Genomic DNA, 20,316 nt, shown 5'->3' with positions numbered 1-20,316 from the left:
GATAGAAAATTCACAAGTTCACTGTCTCCAGAGAGCCTACTGTGCGAATTCCAGAATTGCCAAAGCTTCTTGATTGAGCATTTCTAACTCTCTTTCTACTTGTTTGGTGTTTTTTTTTTCATTTTGTTGCTATTGAGTAAAAAAAAAAAAAAAATTCTCTTGCTTTTGTGTGTTTTGAATTGTTTCATGTTGATTTGCATTTTAGTTTAGCTTGTTCTTTGTTCTTAATTTTCTTGAGCTTGATTAGTGCATGACCCGAAGAAAACATACCTCTTTTGTTGAATTAGATCCAGAAATTGAAAGGACTATTTCTAGATTGAGAAGATCACAACCTATTCTTGATTCTCATTTGGTTTGTAATTCAACAATGGAAGGTATCTTAGGACATGAGCATGTGCATAATGAGGGCCATGGGAATGGGAATGAGAATTTGCATGATGATGGCCATGTTAATAATGAATTTGAAGGCTTGCATAACCCTAGAGAGGAGAGGAGCATTAGGCAATTAACTCAACCTAATTGGCATGATAATCCTTATGGCTTATATGTTCCTCCTACTAATGTTCAATTTGAAATTAAATCCTCTTTGATTAATGCATTGCCTAAATTTCATGGGTTACCGGGAGAGGATTGTCATAGGTTTTTGCATACTCTCCTATTGGTTTGTGATACTATGAAGCCTATGCATGTAAATGTTGATGATGTTCAAGCTAAGGCTTTTGTATTTTCTCTTGAAGGTTTAGCAAAGGAGTGGTATTTCAACTACCCTTCTTATGTGAAAGTGAGCACATGGGCCGAGCTAAGAAGACTCTTCTTAGATAAATTCTTTCCAAATTCCAAGGTCACCAATTTGAGGAAGCAAATCTATGGGGTCCAACAAGGAGAGGATGAGAGTCTCTATGAGTATTGGACTAGATTCCAAGGCCTTTTGGCTAAATGCCCACACCATCAAATTTCTAGTGAGAATTTAGTCCAATATTTCTATGAGGGCTTGATTCCAAGAGACAAAGTTAACATTGATGCCGCTAGTGGTGGATGCTTGATTGACCTCACTTCCTTAAAGGCTTGGGAACTAATTGACAAGATGGCTTCAAGTGGTGCTCAATACTCTACAAGGGAAAAGAGAAATGTGAATATGGTAGGTTCCTCAGTTCTTAATGATTCATATGTGGACTTGCTAGCTGCCAAGATTGGGAGAATGTTGGCTCCACAAATATCTCAAGTGAGCAATGTAAGTACTTCTCAAGCACTTGTCCCTTATTCTTGTACTTTTTGTGACTCACCTATGCATGTAGAAAGCAATTGTCCTATTAAGTTTGAACAAGTAAATGCTATCTACAATGGAAAACAATCCTATGGTGGGAGGCAAGGGCAAGGAGCTTATTCTAATACTTACAACCCTTCATGGAGAGACCATCCTAATTTCTCCTATTCAAATCCAAATGTGGCTTTACAAGACAATCAACAAAGAGGATCCTATCAAAACACCTTTGGCCGTGACCCTCCACCTCATTTGTCTCAAGGTAGCTCTTCTCAAAGCTACAATCCAAGTGGTAATTCTCTTACACCTTCTTCTAATTCTTATAGTGATAGGAGGCTTGTTCCAATTGAGAGTTCTTCTAATTCGAACTCTTCTAATGATGTGAATGTGTTACGTAAGCAGTTGATTGAAATGAACTCTTTGTATAAAAACATGTATGATGGCTTAGGGAACAAGGTAGAGAGTATGGGTAACAAGTGTGAGAACATGAACTCTAAAATTGATGCCCTTACTTCTCAAATGAATATGCTTGCTAACCAATTAAGTGCAGCCAATGCTCAAGCCTCTACATTACCATCCAACACCGTTGCTAATCCTAAAGCTAATCTTAATGCTATCACATTGAGGAGTGGCAAGGAGTTGGGAGAAAGAGTACAAGAAGACAAAAGACAAGGGAAGGCCGAGAAGCCCTCTTTAAATTCTTCAATTGATGTTAATGTTTCTAGTTCTTCTTTTGCTCCTAATGATGCATCTTTTTGTAGAGATGATGAGGATGAAAACATTGAGGAGATCATATGTGAGCAACCACCATCTAAGGTGGAAAAGGGGACTATGGCCGAGTTGTTTAGTAAGGAAAAAGAGGGAGAGGCCGAGCAAAGTGAAACAAGAAAGGAGAGTTCAAGGAAGGAAGAAGGAAAGCAAAGTCAAGAGATTATGAAGAAGCTTCCTTTTCCACAAGCACAAGTGGTCCCTAAGCAAGTAAAGGGACAATTTGATCAAGAGGTATATGATTTCTTCCACAAGATTCATGTTAATGTACCCTTGATGGATGTAGTTAAGAACTTTCCTAAGTATGCCAAATTTTTGAAAGATTGTTGTACAAATAAAAGAAAATTTAGGCCTAATGCAAGGGTACAATTACCCTCATCTGTGAGTGCTATCATGAAGCCTCAACTCCCTATAAAATGTGAGGACCCCGGTTCCTTCACAATTCCATGCAAGATTGGCAACACACATTTTTCTCATGCATTGATAGACTTAGGTGCAGCCATTAATGTTATGCCTCTTTCAATTTATCATGCCTTGAGTCTTGATTGCATGCATAAGACACCTATGATATGCCAATTAGCGGATAGAAGTGTTAGAAGACCACATGGAGTAGTAGAAGACTTGTTGGTTTGTGTTAAAGGTCTATTATTTCCTGTGGATTTCTATGTGCTTGATATGTCAAAAGAAGGGAGTGGGGATGATATTTTGATTTTAGGAAGGCCATTTATGAGGACTGCCCGTACATTGATTGACATGGAAAAAGGTAGTTTGATTTTGAAATGTGGAGAGGATCATGTTATTTTTAATATATATGAAGCAATGAAACATCCTTTTGAGGATTATTCTTTGTTAGGTGTAAGTTCCATTGAGTTATTGCTTCATGATGCTTGTGAGTCTCACATGCTTGATTCTTTCTCACATGTTGATGATGATTTGTCTCTTGTTACTACTACATGTATTGATGGATGTAGTTGTCCTATTTGTTTAGAGATTGATGCATGCTTGAATGATGCAACTACTTCTTCTCATGATTTGTTTAAAATATCTCCTATGCTTGATCTTGAAATGCTTGAGAAGGGTATATCTTCTTGTGTTGTAGGTACTAAAGCCATTAAGGCCGAATCTATGAGTTTTTCTCCACTCGAGCTTGATGTTCTTAGGATTCCCAAGCTATTGGAGGAAAATTCTACACTTTCACATGTCGAGGCCGTGGCTCAAGTCCAAGCACTTGAGGACAAGTTGCAAGAAAAGGGGGAGGCTGTAAAGAAAGAAGAGGAGAAATCAAAAACAAGTGAGAAGCCTAAAAGACAAGATAGTACCATGGAATATTCCACCAAATTAGACTTGAAGAAGCTCATTCCCTCTTGTGTAGAGCCACCTACCTTGGAGTTGAAGCCTTTACCATCCAATCTCAAGTATGCATATCTCATTGAGAATGAGAAGCTTCCGGTAATAATTTCTAACTCTTTATCTCTTGAGGAAGAAAATGCATTACTTGATGTGTTGAGAAAGAACATACATGCTATTGGTTGGACTTTGGCTGACATTCCTGGTATTGACCCTATTGTGTGCACACATAAAATTTTTCTTGAGGACAATGCTAAGCCCATTAGGCAACCACAAAGGAGACTTAACCCATTGATTTTAGATGTGGTAAAGAAAGAGGTTGTTAAGCTACTTAGTGCTGGGATCATCTATCCTATAGCTGACAGTGAGTGGGTGTCTCCAACCCAAGTTGTACCTAAGAAAGGGGGGATTACTGTGGTAAAAAATGAGAAAGGAGAGCTTGTTCCAACTAGAGTTCAAAATGCTTGGAGAGTGTGCATAGACTATAGGAAGCTCAATAATGTGACTAGGAAGGACCATTTTCCTTTGCCTTTTATTGATCAAATGCTTGAGAGATTGGCTTCCAAGTCCCATTATTGCTTCCTAGATGGGTTTAGTGGGTATTTTCAGATTCCTATAGCTCCTAGTGACCAAGATAAGACTACCTTTACATGCCCCTTTGGTACATTTGCCTATAGGAGGATGCCTTTTGGTCTTTGCAATGCACCTGGTACTTTTCAAAGATGCATGATGTCCATATTTTGTGATTTTATTGAACATTGCATGGAAGTCTTTATGGATGATTTTACTGTGTATGGTGAGTCCTTTGATTCATGCTTGCATTCTTTAGATAAAGTGCTTGGTAGGTGCATTGAAAAGAAGCTTGTGCTTAACTTTGAAAAATGCCATTTCATGGTAGATAAAGGAATTGTTTTAGGCCATTTGATTTCTTCCAATGGCATAGAGGTGGATAAGGCCAAAGTAGATGTGATTGCTTCTTTGCCATATCCTGTTTGTTTGAAAGATTTGAGATCATTTTTGGGACATGCAGGCTTTTATAGGAGATTTATAAAGGGGTTTAGTGAAATTGCTTTGCCTATGTCTAAACTCTTACAAAAAGATGTTGATTTTGTTTTTGATGATGCTTGCAAAAGGAGTTTTGACACTTTGAAAAGCATGCTCATTTCCCCTCCCATTCTTAAAGCCCCAAATTGGTCTTTACCTTTTGAGTTGTCATGTGATGCTTCTAATTTTGCTGTGGGAGCTATGCTTGGTCAAAGAGAGGGCAAGTTATCATATGTGATTGCTTATGCATCTAGGACCCTAGATTCAGCTCAGGTTAATTACACCACAACTGAGAAAGAGTTGTTTGCTATTGTTTTTGCACTTGATAAATTTAGATCATATCTTCTTAACTCTAAAGTTGTTGTGTACACTGACCATGCTGCTGTGAGGTACTTGTTTAAGAAGACAGATTCTAAGCCTCGCTTGATTCGATGGGTGATCTTAATGCAAGAATTTGATGTGGAGATAAGGGATAGGAGTGGTTCTACCAATCAAGTAGCGGATCATTTGTCTAGACTACCTCATTTAAAAGCTACTATGGTAAACTCTAACCCTACTATTCCTTGTGATTCATTTCCTGATGAGGCATTGTGTGCCATTTCATCTAAGCCTCCATGGTATGCCTCTTTTGCTAACTATATTGAGTGTAGAGTCTTGCCTCCTTGTGCTTCACGTTTTGCCATTGAAAAATTGAAAAGAGAGTCTAGATTTTACATTTGGGAACCACCTTTGATGTGGAAGATTTGTAGTGATAAAGTGATTAGGAGGTGTGTTGATGATGTTGATGTGCCTTCTGTTCTTGAATTTTGTCACTCTCATGCATGTGGTGGTCATTTTAGCTCAAATAAGACAGCTAGGAAGGTTTTAGATTGTGGATTGTATTGGCCTAGCTTGTTTAAAGACTCTTATGAATTTTGTAAAGCATGCTTGAAATGTCAAAAGGTTAGTAGTTGGGGTAAGAGACATGAAATGCCTCAACAACCCATTTTATTTTGTGAGATTTTTGATGTTTGGGGCATTGACTTCATGGGTCCCTTTCCACCATCCTTTAGTTTTGAGTACATATTACTTGGTGTTGATTATGTTTCAAAGTGGATTGAAGCCATTCCTACTAGAACTTGTGATGCTAAGATTGTTTTGAAGTTTCTCAAATCTAATATTTTTTGTAGGTATGGAGTTCCTAAGGCCTTGGTAAGTGACCAAGGATCCCACTTTTGCAATAAGATGATGAAGGCTCTCTTGGCTAAATATGGGGTGCATCACAAAATCTCTACACCATATCATCCCCAAACTAATGGCCAAGCCGAAGTATCAAATAGAGAAGTCAAGAAAATCCTAACCAAGGTGGTGAACACAAATAGGAAGGATTGGTCTTTACACTTGGAGGATGCTTTGTGGGCTTATCGGACCGCTTATAAGACTCCCATTGGCATGTCTCCTTTTCGATTGGTGTATGGAAAGGCTTGCCACCTCCCTGTGGAGATAGAGCATAGGGCCTATTGGGCCATCAAGAAACTAAACTTGGATTTCCATCTTTCGGCTAAGGAGAGATTTCTTCAAATGCAAGAACTTGAGGAGCTTAGGTTGGATGCCTATGAGTCTTCTAGAATCTATAAGGAGAAAACAAGGATCCTTCATGACAAGCTAATCTTGAGGAAAAAGTTCCAAGAAGGAGATCAAGTCCTCTTGTTCCAAACAAGGTTTATTCATAAGCATGCCAAGTTGAAGTCTAAGTGGGAGGGACCATATTAGTGACCAAGGTGTTTCCCTATGGGGTTTTGCAACTCTTGAATAAAGCCACGGGTTCCACTATGCAAATCAATGGTCACCTATGCAAGCTCTACAAAGATGCCAAATCACTTCAAAAGGAGGAGGACTTCTCTCAACATGTTTTTGAACCACCATGATAAGGTTGTATCTCTCTAACCTTGAGCTTTTACCTTCCTTTAATTGATATATTTAATGATAGGTATAGTTCAAGTGTGGGGGAGATGAACCTAGTAGGAAAATTAGAGTTTATTTGCTTTATTTGACTTCTTTGTTTTGTGTTTTAGTTTGAAAAAAAAAATATCTGCACCACACTTTTGTTATGCATTCATTATTGATCTCACCTTATTTTATCACTAGTCTATACATACATTGAGGACAATGCATGATTTAAGTGTGGGGGAGAGAAATAAACATTTTGTTTTGTTTGGTTTTGCAAAAAAAAAATTCAAAAAAAAAAATTTCTTTGTTTTGTTTTGTTTGAGGTTACTTAATTACCTAGCTCTTGAATGGATATTTTGATTCTTGAGATGTGGTAATTTTTAGGATTGAATAGGTGTGAAGTGAACATTCTTTTACCTTGAATTAATGGATTAGAGTGGCATATTACCCATTCATGGAAGAGGCTAAACACTCATGTGTGATTAATTCCTTAGTGATGTTACCCTCTAGAATTTGTTTCACTTCTTAATTAAGACCATATATCTTGCACTTGTTTGATAGGAGATGAGAGATGGCATTCATAAAAAATAGCCAAGAGCCAAATAGCCAACCTATTATTATTTATTATCCTTTGTTAGCCACTTTGAGCCTTTGGTTTGATTCTTAAAAAAAAAAAATTCACCCTATTTTTCCCCAAGGAATGCATGTTACACTTTTATATGTCTTTTTAATATTCATTGCATGTCCTAGATCAAATGAGTGGATGCCTATTATCATTTCTCTATCCATTACTTCCATTGTTTTCAAAGAGTTAGGGGCAACCAAAAAAAAAACAACAAAGATAGATTTGAAAAAAAAAATTAGTCAAAAAGAAAAGAAATAAAGTTGCTAGAAAAAGAAAAAAAAGAAGAAAAAAAAAGAAAAGAAAGAAAAAAAATAAAAATAAAAATAAAAAGTTGCCTAGCTCATCCATTCCATTTGTTTTATTATTTCTTATCATTTCTTTCCATCCTCATTGTGTTAAGGTGTTCACTCAATTGAGTTAGGTTATGCTTTGCATATTAAGGGGATATATCTTGATTTAGCATTATTTTGATGCTAACCCTATTTTTTTTTATATACATGCATTTCTTAGACATCCTTTCATTACCTATATCACAACCTAATAAAGTCCATTTGATTCTTGATTGCAAGTGCTATTTAGTGATGGAGATGTAGAAGGGTTACAAATTCATAGTAGGGTTTATCCTAAGAAATTTTGAGTGAAATTTAATACCTTATACACTTTGAGTGATGAGAGCAAACACTTAACCTAGAGAGGCTTACTCTTTGACATTGATTCTTGGTAAGGGTTTGTTTGTGATGTGCATAATTCTTTCGTAATTATTGCCACATTGATTGATAATTTGTAGAAGTTCATGAGCTAGTATTTTAGTGACTTGAAACAATGTTTTTCTTTTATTTCTTTGTCTTATAGTTTCTTTTGGGACCTTTTTCACTTGATTTTGCCCGGAGTGCAAAAGCTAAGTGTGGGGGAATTGATAGAACACATTTGTTACCCACTTTTATTTGTCAATTAGGACCATTTTATTAATGATTTATCACCTTCAAGTGCACACATTGCATTAGATTTGGAACTTTGCCTAAGTTTCTAAGATCAGTGCACTAGGGGCATTTTGGTCCAAAAAATGAACTTTTGAGAAAATGTACAAGAAAAATTGACAAAGTGCATTTTATGTCCAGTTGATGAATGGTGAAATTATATTTTTAAAATTCATTTTAGTTTGGGAGTAATTAAATAAAAAAGTCAACACTTTCTTAAGTGTCTTAGTTTGTCCTAGTTTTTGGTTTGCCTTTGTGTGAAAATTTTTATATAATTTTGTGCAGCCTGAAACTTGGTTAATTTAATAAATTCTCCCTTCTAATTATGAATTTAATTCTGGACATGAATTAGATTTTATTATATCATATGCTATTTAATTGAATTATGTGATTTATGTGACATAGGTGGCATGTGACTTGTGCATCAATTGGGCAATTGAGGTCAACACTCCTTGAGGACAATGGCTGATGGTTTGCACGTGAATTATGATTATTTTGAGGGATTAGATCAGCTAAAATGATGTGGATGACACATGGGAAATTAGGCACACATTGGAATCATCTACAAACCAATAGGAAGTTGCCACCTTGCAAGTGTGACAAGGCTCCCATTTACATTTTAATTTCTTTTTCCTTATTTTAATTAAGCTTCAGCTGATGGGAGACACCAAGGAGCACGCCATTTTAAGTCCCAAATGGGATCCAACACATATCTCATTCATCTTCCACATTCTCTCTCTCTTGTTCATAGTGTTCTTCATTTTCTCTCTTTTGTTCTTCATTTTCCAGCACCCTAACCTCCATTTTCAGCCACCAAACCTCCACAAAACTCATACCATTCTTCTCCTCTCTTCATTTTCGTTCCATCCCTTCCATTTTCACAAGGATTGAAGCTCATTTCATCATTCAAGAGCTATGGAGTTTGGCCTTCACAAGCAATCACTAGGGTTCTTGAAGATGAAGATTGGCTAAGTTTCTTTGTGGAATCCTAGAGAGATGAAGATGGAGGATGAGTCTTGAGCTTCAAATTGGCTAAGTTCTTTTGTTTCCTATCCTCTTCTCTTTTTACTAGATGGTTAGATTCCTTAATCTAGGGTTTAATCATCTTAGCTTATAAATTCTAATTTGAATTTGATGTTGATGTAAAGAGAGAGGATTGTTTCATTTAATTTCTTCCTTGGACAGCCATGACTGAATTTTGCCACTCTTTGTTTGGCACATAATCTTGTGTTTTTCAATTAGTGAATTTCTTGTGTTAATATTGCATAATCTTGTGGTGTTAATGCTTGTGTTGTTGAGTAGCTTGACATAATCTTGTGGTTGCTCAATTTATGTGTTTGACCATGGCTGTTGAGAGAGGATTTTGAATGAATCACTTGGCTAATGTCTTCACCAATTGGTTAATTGAACTAGGGACTTTAATCTAAGACCTAGGGAGGTTAGCTAATTAGGTTAATTGGCTTAGGATAATTTTCTTAAGTCATGACAGCTTTAGTCAAGAGGAAAGGGAAGCTAAACTTAGCCTAATCATGAGAAGATAATGAGTCCAAAATCAACTAATCTCTAGGGTTCCATTATTGTAAAAAGGGAAGTTCATTTCACTCACTTTCACTAGCATTTTAATTACTTGCATATTAGGTAATTAGTTTAGATAATTAGCTAGATAACTAAATTCCTACAAACTTTGGTTGATTTATTTCACTAGATAACTTTCAATTAGACTTAAAACCATTCCTTGGGAGATGACCTAGGGTTGGCCCTATATTGCATTAGGGTTAGCTTTAGTGTAATTTTGAGGATAAGCGACTAATTTCCTTCAAGTGTCTACACCATCTGGGTCATCCGATATGACTAGTAAAGCATGTTTGAATATAGAAGTGAGGTTTGAAAATTATTTGACCACTCTCGATTTGGTTCGGATTCCTATGAAGGGTTCGGACGTGATTATCGGTATGGATTAGTTGATAGCCAATAATACCACCTTGGACTATGCTAGAAAGATAGTTTTGTTTCCGGTACATACTACACTAGCTAATATTCTTAGCGAGTCTAAGTTCTTATCAGTACTACAAGCAAAGAAACTAATGTAACAAGGGTGTATGGCTTATATGGTTTTCTTCTCAGTGCATGGGGTTTACGATGGAAGTATTGATAAGATTAAGGTAGTGAATGAATTCCTTGAGGTATTTACGGATGATATGTCCAATTTGCCTCCAGAAAGGGAAGTGGAATTCACAATAGACCTAGTGCTAGGAATTGAACCAATCTCAAAGGCACCATATCGAATGTCACCAACTGAGTTGGCTGAGTTGAAGAAGCAGATAAAGGAGTTACTTAAAAAGGGATTTATTAGACCCAGTGTGTCACCTTGGGGATCACCTGTACTATTTGTTAAGAAGAAGGATAGCAGCTTACGACTCTGTATTGATTATAGACAGTTGAATAAGGTGATGGTGAAGAACAAATATCCTTTACCAATGATTGATGATTTATTAGATCAATTAGTGGGAGCCTCAGTTTTCTCAAAATGTTGACCTAAGGTCAGGATACCATCAATTGGGAGTGCGCTTGGAGGAAGTACCCAAGATGGCTTTCTGTACTAGATATGGGCATTATGAATTCATGGTAATGCCATCTGGGTTAATAAATGCACCTGCGATTTTCATGAACTATATGAACCGCATATTTAGGCTGTACCTAGATCAGTTTATCTTGGTATTCATTGACGACATTCTGATATATTTTGAAGATGAGGACCAACATGTGTGGCATTTGAGGACTGTGTTATAAATTTTGAAGGACAATAAGCTCTATGCCAAGCTTAGCAAGTGTGAGTTTTGGCTATGAGAGGTCTGATTTCTAGGACATGTGTCGGTGGAAGGGATTGCTGTGGATCCGCATAAAGTGAATGCAGTGTTAAAATGGGAGAGACCTAGTTCTATAACTGAAATACAGAGTTTTCTGGGATTAGCCGGATATTATCACAGATTTATCCAAGGTTTCTCTCAGATAGCTTCATCATTGACTAGAATGACCCGAAAAGATCAACCGTTCATTTAGGATGGCAAGTGCAAGATCGCATTTCAAAAGTTAAAGGAGAAATTGACTATGGCATTGGTGTTGATTATTCCTAATCCACGATTGCCATATGAAGTATATACATATACATCTCTAAAGGGTCAAGGATGTGTGTTGATGTAAGATGAGCAAGTAGTGGCTTATGCCTTTAGATAGCTCAGGCCGCATGAAGAGAATTACCCGACCGATGACTTAAAGCTTTCTACAATTTTGTTTGTACTAAAGATTTAGCAGCACTATTTATATGGAGCAGTGTTCAGTGTTTTCAGTGACCAAAAGAGCCTGAAATATTTAGTGGATTAGAAGGAACTTAATATGAGGCAGCGAAGGAGGATGGAGTTTTTGAAGGACTACAGCTTCAAATTTAAATACTATCCAGGGAAAGCAAATGTGGTTTGTAGATGCCTTAAGTCAAAAGTCATTGCATGTTGCTTGTCTAATGATGAAAGAGCACAAATTGCTGGAATCCTACTTGGATATTTAGCATGACTCACTGAAATTAACTTTGTATAGTTTACATTCCACAGAGATTACCAATGAATTTTGGAGAGAGTTAAGGATAGCACAACTTGAGGATGAGTATCTATTAAAAATTTGAGAAGATATAGAAGAAAGGCAAACTATAGACTTTGGTTTCAATGATGATAGATTTGTTATGTATCGAGATCAGGTTTATGTACCAGATAAGTTTGATTTGAGAAAGAAAATTTTGAATGAGGCGTATAAGAGTAGATATACAATTCACCTTAGAGCAACCAAGATGTACCAAGATATAAAGCAGTACTGGTGGTGGCCTGGAATGAAAATGGATGTTACAGATTTTGTATCTTGATGTTTAATTTGTTAAAAGGTTAAAATCGAACATTAGAGACCAGCAGGAATTTTACAACCACTAGACATACCAAAGTGGAAGTGGGATAGTATGTCTTTGGATTTCATTTCAGGATTACCAAGAACCCAATCCAGTCATGATTCTATCTGGGTGATTGTAGATAGATTGACAAAGTTAGCTCATTTCTTGGCAATGCAAATAAATGATTCATTGGAGAACTTAGTAGAGATATACATTCAAGAGGTTGTGAGATTACATGGGGTGCTAAAGGACATTGTCTCTGATCGTGATCTAAGGTTCACCTCGAACTTTTGGAAAGTGTTACAGAGAGCAATGGGTACTGAATTAAAATTCAGCACAGCGTATCATCCACAAACTGATGGACAGACAGAAAGGACTGTACAGACTCTAGAGGACATGTTGAGAGCTTGTGCCTTAGAACTGAGAGGCAACTAGGATAGCCATCTTCCTTTGGCTGAGTTTTCCTACAATAATAATTTTCACTCTAGTACAGGGATGGCTCCCTATGAGGCATTATACGGAAGGAAATGTCGATCTCTTATTTGTTCGGTTGAACTGAGTAAGAGAAGCATTATGGGTCTGGATATTGTGGATCAAACAACACAAAAGATTCAAATGATAAGGCAGAAACTTCTAACTACTCAGAGTAGGCAAAAGAGTTATGCGGATAGACGGCAAAGGCCGTTGGAGTTTATGGTTGGTGACCATGTTTTTCTAAGAGTTTCACCTGTGATAGGAAGCAGGAGGTCAATCAGAGTAAAGAAACTATCTCCTTAATTTATGGGTCCATTCGAGATCTTTAGAAAAGTTGGGTCGATTGCTTACCAAATAGCCTTGCCACCACAATTATCTAGGATTCATGATGTTTTTCATGTTTCTCAACTGAAGATATATCAACCTAATCCATCTCATGTGATTGAACCTGAAGAGGTGGAGTTGTAAAAGAACATGACTTATTGAGCAGAGCCATAATGAATAGTGAATGTTAAAGATAAGCAATTATAGAACAAGACTATTCGACTGGTTAAGGTGGTGTGGAAAGGAATGGCTCCTGGTAATGCTACCTGGGAGACAGAGGACAAAATGAAGCAACAATATCCCTATCTATTTCCCTAGGTATGTGTTGTGGTTGTTGTTGAATTTTGAGGGCAAAATTTCTTTAAAGGAGGGGAGAACTGTAACACTTGAAAACTTCAAATCTGGAAAAATTGACTAATTAAGGGATAAATTAGTTAAAAACATGATTAATTAATTTAAATATTTTTGGGTTGCTAATTGGATTTTTGGGTCATATTTGTCTCTAAATTGAGTTCGGATGGAAGTCAGATCAAGTTGGGTGGCATCGGGGGGAGCAAAATCAACATGCACGGTGGTGGGCACATCACGTGTCACGACGCACCTGTCTGAAATTTTGCTGTCATTTGATAATAAAAATGATGAACTTTCAGCCTGAGTTGTTTTCACACCCAACATCTGATTGGACTGATTCAAATGCCCACACAAAGCTTACATCGTGTACTAGTTAATAGAATAAGTTTGGTCTCGATCTAATGGTCAAATTTAAAATTGGATACTTAGATGCAAAAAGTCACTTTTTCTTTCAAAAGCATATACCTTAAGGGCTCAATTCTCATTTCTTATCCCATTAGACAATTTTAGGCCTTAAACTAAGTCCAAAAGGACCACATATACCTAATTAACATCACAATACACATATATCACATCAATAGCCCATTTTGGCCTCTCAAAGCCACTTTACACAATTGTGGTCTTATATGAGAATACATATGTACAACACATATTCACAAATGCAAATGGACTTGTTCCACTTTCAATTCTCTGACTCTTACATATGCGGCTCCGCCTTAACATATGGTCAGGAATTATAAATGTACTTGACTCTTCCAAATGGGGCTCCGCCTCACCATTTATGTCAATTTCTCACATAACAATACAAGTCACATTCAATTCACATTCAATTCACAATCAACATATATATGCATAAGTGGAACAAGTTACAACATAACATATACTTGCTTGTTTCGTATTTCAGCCTACCCACGTACCCTCTACAAGGGCACCCTCAGCACAATGCAACATCATACACATATATACAAGCAAGTTTTACAATATGGTCCACTTTCTCATATTCACATCATAGTTCAATATAACACTTGCCCCGAGTGTTATCCAAAAATCATAGAAGTCAAATAAACTAAATGTGGTTAAGGAGTTAATCTTAAAACCAACTTAGGAAATGAACCATTTAAATCACTAAGCAAATATATGATTGCAAAGTAAACATTTAAAACCTCAAAAAAATTATAAGTTCTACCTATAGCACAGGGAAGCAAGCTAGACGAAAGTTGAATAAAAAGATGCTGTCATGACAGCCCTCCCGGCCAACTTCTGGGAGGTACCGTTTTGCCATCCGACCTCTGATCGATGTGATTTTAAAGCTTACGCGTCACATTTAAAGGGTAATATAAGTGTACCAAATTTTAAAAAGATCCAACGGTCGAATTAAAAATTAGACATGTTAAAAGATTGGTCATTTTTGCTGTCAAAACTGTCATGACAGCACCTCCAGACTAACTTTCGGGATGCACCATTTCATCATCCGACCTCCAATCGGAGCAATTCCAAAGCCCACATGTCACTTTTAAATAGTAATATTAGCATACCAAATTTTGAAAAGATCCAATGGACGGATTGAATTTCGTGCATGTTGCAACATTATCAATTAGTGCTATCATGACAGCACTTTTACTGTCATGACAGCTCCTCCAGACTAAATTCCGGAGTGTACTGTTCCTCTGTCCAATATCTAATCGATGTGATTCTAAAGCTCACATGAAGCTTATAAAAATTTTTACTTGTGACCCAAATTTTAGAGAAATCTAACGGTCGGATTAAAATTTGTACACCCGGATGCAAAAGTGCAGTTTTTTGGTAAAAACCATTTTCAAAATTGTTCAAATCTCATCCTAATAGTCACAAACTTGTGGGAACATTTTGGACACGTCAAATAGAACTAGAAACACCTGATAGAACATTTAAATGATAGAAAAACCCTTTATACCAAAATTTGATCACCCGGGTGCCATTTCCCAAAATGGACCTTAAACCCCCAAAATGTACAAATTACACAAGAGTGGCCAAAAACTATTCCAAATATCATATGCACATATGAATACACACGCTAAACACTTTCACTTAGCTCAGAGATCTCTATGGCGCCCACGCACCCACTCTCTCTATCCAAGGTATATGTTTGCCCATAGCACACCATTTGCAATGCAACCACTTTACATTTGCTTGTGGAATCACATATATGCCAAAATAAATATTTGCTTGTAGTGAAAACTTAGTCTACTAAATAAATCCATCAAAACCACACACCATAGCCAAGTTTTCTAGCCACAAGTCTACAAGCAAACAAAAATTCATACACAAGCCATACAATCCACACATACTCACGCACATATACATAATCATATCCTACTGGCACCCTAATCCTAAATACATTACAATAGATTTGCTTAAAAGAAAGGGGTTGCAGTTCTTTACAATTCACAAACAACTCATAGCTCTGCTCCTTTCCCCGTCCTCCACTGGTTCCTTCACCTGGACCTAGAAATATTGAAAAGAAAAGGGTGAGACAACCACAGTCTCAGTAATAGAGAAATCTACATTGATTATTACAAAGTAAGCCATAATTGAATAAACGAATAATAAATTCAACATAGTATATAATGTAGCCATTTAAAATGCATGAATGCATGACGTAGGCTGGTATGGCCTTTCATGACCAACAGAATGCCCTCTGGCACTCTTAAACTCGTAGGTAAACCTTATACCTACTTGTACCTCCACAGGCACAAAACATAATCTAAGGCATGATCTAATCCATCGAACTGCCTATGCCCCTTCGACATGAATCCTGAGTAGTCAAAGCTAACTCCCTCCCAGAGCCAGCCTAACTTACTCTTCATGTGAGGGCTACCTTGGCCTAGGCACTCAACCTTACACTTCATATGTCAGATTCCCTCTCCCACTGAGGGGTGTCGAACACTCAATACACTAACCACTTTAGTGCACTGAGCCCACAATACGTAAAGCAACACTGAGTACTAGTAATGTGCCACAGAATATCAAAAGTCTACACCTTCTCATTGGTGAACTTCCACCAAGATCATGCCTTTTATTCGTGTCTACCTTTCTCGAGTATTGACCACTTCAATATTCTAAGGTAGTATAACATTTATAAACCTCCCTTAAACGGTTCCTTAGCCTATCTAAGGTACCTTACTTAGTTACACTTCCTTAAGTGAAACTTCTATTCTTTATGATTACAATACATACAAACAAAACTCATTTCCATAAAAACATTATTGTTAAACAATTAGAAAACATATTTGCACTATAATCAAAGTAGTACCCCATAACCCCTTATAAAGCACATTTAATCTTTTAAAATATATAATGTATGATAGCTAGTAATATTTATTCAAAATAGCTAAAACAGAGTAATAAGAAATATAAATTCCCCTGTTACCTCAACCCTTTGGTACCAAAAGGGTTCCTCTTGTACAAAATAAGGCTCAGCTTATTCCTTAACTTCCGAACAAATTCCACCAACAATTCCTACAACATATAAATGATCCACATCAATTATCATGTCAAATAGCATTAATGAAGACTATAACTCATACCACACAACTTAGGTCAATGAGTCATAATCCATCCTAATGGTCTATCTATTAAACCAAACATTCACATAGTATCACTTAACCACCAAAACCATTTATTAGCCATCACTAGGTTAATTTCTAATTTATATAATTTTTAATCAATTAAAAACCTTTACTTAGTGTCACCAACTTTCACCATTAGCCCTTATAATGAAAACCAAACCTTAATTTAAATCTTATTGGGCTCAAATAGCAAAATTATAACTAAATCAATAGGTTTAAACCATTGAGGAGAAAAGCCCAATCTCTCAGGGTTTAATTTGTGCCCAAAACACCTCTTTTCATCCAATTATTCACTCAAAATATTAGATCACTATATAGAAACTCAAAACATCCTCCCTAAGATCCAAAGAAACAAAAGCTTACAAGAATAAAGCCTTTGGGATCAAAATTCAAAAATTCCCTCTTCTAAAAATTGAAGAAAACAAAGAAGGAGGGAAGAGGATTGAAGTAAGGAGTTTACCTATCGCGTAGCCGAGCTCGTAACGGCCGCAAAGCCTCCTAGATCCGAGCCTAACTCCCTTTCTTTCTCCTTTCTTCTTCCCCTCTCTCTCTCGTGCGTTCGTTTTCCTTCTTTGTTCAATTTCATTTTCTGCGTTCATTTGGCTCTTTCAATCGCTGATATTAGACTTTGGGGAAAATTACAATAAAAGGCCCAACATCTTTTATTATAACACAAAAGCCCGAGTAAACTTTGGTAACTTTTTCCATAGTTAAAAATCAAATAAAACTAAACTTTTGCTGAGAAAAATTCAAACTCTGGACCTCTATCAAATTATTCTAAATTTTAATTTAATTATAGATATTTTATTTTATTTTTTTAAAATAAATTTGAGTCTTAAAATTTTTGGGATGTTATATTCAACATATAATCACTTATGCATCCTAGTTGGCAACTCAAACTTTAACATCACATTATATATTCATATAACTCAATGGTAGTCATACCACTACCAATCGAAGCTACTCTTTCCTTGCTTCCTTTCCCGACCTTCTCATGCTTTCTTCACCTCTGTCCAAAAGTAATAGAGTAAGACATACATCCCAATAACTCAGAAGTAACCCCAATTACTAGTTAGTAAGCAAAATCATAAACAAGCAATAAAGTAGCATGTGTATCAAATAAATAATATCATATGCATATACAAGAATTCACTCTCATCAATCTCATTATTCTCATGTAATGCATTCTTAGTTCCACCTAGTAGAGTAATCTCTACACCCAGACTAGGACTTCCAGTCATAAGGAACAGGGCCCGCCATGCCACTGCTCAGACTAAGTCATTCTCTTTACATATGGGTAGTCTCTTAGGTCCGTCATGGTAGAGTCAAGCTCTGCACTCTAGATCATCAGAACTTCCTAGCCTTATACAGAGTAGGACCATGACTCCCTACCCTAGTATAAAGTAAGCTCATGGATCATTCAATACCATAGGTCCATCGTAGTAGAGTCAAGCTTTATGCTCTAGATCATTAGGATTCTTCTCTTAAGTCTGTCTTGGTGGAGTCAAGCTCTATGCTTTGGATCATCAGGACTTCCTGGACCTCATTACGGTAGATCCGCATCCCCTTACCATAATACAGGTTATATCTTACGGATGTGATGCATGTTAGTGCACATACCACTTTAAATTCATTTCAATCAATAAATCACACACTTGCATACATATACTTTCTCAATACTGCTACTATATCAGTTCATAATACAATGCACATAGTTATATCAAAATACTTGTAAAAAATTTCACAAACAAATAAGTAAAAGGTTTATTCTAGTTACCTTTAGCCCTTACTACTAAGAGTTACCAACCATACTAAGCTCTCAGGGGTGCAGATTCTCATGAGCAACTTCACGAGTGCTCAATCTACATAACACAATGCCCCTTAGTCAATTTTTAACACATTTTATGGGCATTGATTTGACTAAATTGAATCCCTTAACACACATAACAGTACAATTGAACCCTTTTGAATCCACTTATCCATTATTTATGGTCATTAATCCTATAGGATACTCAAACAACTATAACAATCTCCTACGGTGAGATAACACACCCTAAAATTTCATCTCCGAGTGTTATCATGACAGAAAGTACACTATCATTAAAGGTCATGTTCACTACGGCAAAAAACATGTTACATCATGGTGAATTGCATTATAGTTGTTAGCCATAACCAACTTGTACGCAAATTGTGACAAATATTAGTTGTGTCATTCACTATGGTGAATGACAAGTTAGACACAACAATTAGAGCAATTTGTGTAGAATGCCTATTTTTCCCCTATTGTGCTATCTGTTGTTTGTTTTCTCTATTGCCATGCTTATGTGATTTCTTGTTTGGCATATCTATCTTAAATTTTTAATCAAATACGTTTTGAAAAGGGTTTTCCTAGGATCCCAATCTTTAAACTATTTTCCTTTGATTTTAAATTTTAACCCTTTTATATTATGGTAAATTAATATAAGGATATATCTAACCCTAATTACCATAATGGAATTGTATGTAATGTTCTAGTAATGACAAAGCGAACATTATAGCTCCTATCATCTTGCATCCTTGTATAAAATATGTACCTATTGACAAGATAGCTAGTGTAAGAAATGGCCTATCAGCTTGGACTGTTAGCCAACCGTCTCATTTTTTTCAAAAATGAAATTGGAATCAACATTTAACATCTTAAGAACATGCCTCTTAAGTTAAGCTATTTGCTTGTCTACAAACTCGTCAACTTCCTCATTGTTGTTCAACACATATAAGTGGGCTTTGCTCTCACTATACACTAGAGACCATAACAAATTTGTTTCCTAGTGTCCTTCCTCAACTTGTTCTACCTATATGTCAAAATTTAGAAGGCCAACATAGTTAAAATAGGTCAAGTACTTAGTACAAAAGTCAACAGCCTTTTCATAAATATACTGTTCAATACTAAAACCCTTTAGTTGACTCTAATTTTTCACATAGACTTTCAAAATTTTAATATAATGCTCAAATAGGTACATCCATCTTAAATAAGCAGGCCCACACATTTGAACCTCTCGAGCCAAGTAAACAGTTAGGTGGATCATAATATCAAAGAATGCTGATGTAAAATACATCTCAAACTCACATAGTGTTAATACAATTTCGGTTTGTAACCTCAGCAATTTGTGGGAGTTAACCACTTTATTGCAAATGGACTTGAAAAATAAATATAATTTAGTAATCATCCCTCATACTTTAGGGGATGAAATTGCATTTATAGCCACTGGAATAAAATCCGCCGTCAAAACATGGCAATCATGTGATTTTAAGCCCTTCAACTCCAGATCTTTCATTGGTATAAGATTTCTATTGTTTGAAGAGTAGCCCAAGGGAACTTTAATTTTATCAAGAAACTCACAAAATATAGTTTTGTCTTTCTTAGATAACATATAAATTGCCAAAGGAAGAAAGATATGGTTCCCTTTGTCTTTGGATGTTCAACCTTACCTTTATGCCATCTTTTATTTTTCCTTACACTTAGAGTAAAGTGCTAATGAGACTCTCACAAACATTTTTCTTAATAATGATAACATCAAGAAAATGCCTAAAATCTAAGGTTGTCCTATAAGGGAGTTCAAAGAAAATAGATCTCTTCTTCCATTTGCTTGTTCTAAGGTGCCTCACAAAAGCTTTACTAAATTCAATATCCAAATCCT

General features: G+C 36.2%; 1 non-coding gene across 1 annotated transcript; it reads right to left on the bottom strand.

Annotated features, from left to right (window-relative positions):
• Nucleotides 1-847: 847 nt before the first annotated feature.
• Nucleotides 848-954, bottom strand: LOC129287364 (small nucleolar RNA R71). The gene has a single exon (XR_008587684.1). It is a non-coding gene; the product is annotated as a small nucleolar RNA R71 (small nucleolar RNA).
• Nucleotides 955-20,316: the final 19,362 nt, after the last annotated feature.

Source organism: Prosopis cineraria, unplaced genomic scaffold, assembly GCF_029017545.1.
Source record: "Prosopis cineraria cultivar Desert tree isolate PC_DT_omini unplaced genomic scaffold, ASM2901754v1 PC11, whole genome shotgun sequence".
Taxonomy (NCBI): domain Eukaryota; kingdom Viridiplantae; phylum Streptophyta; class Magnoliopsida; order Fabales; family Fabaceae; genus Prosopis; species Prosopis cineraria.
This window is presented reverse-complemented; position numbering and strand designations above follow the sequence as displayed.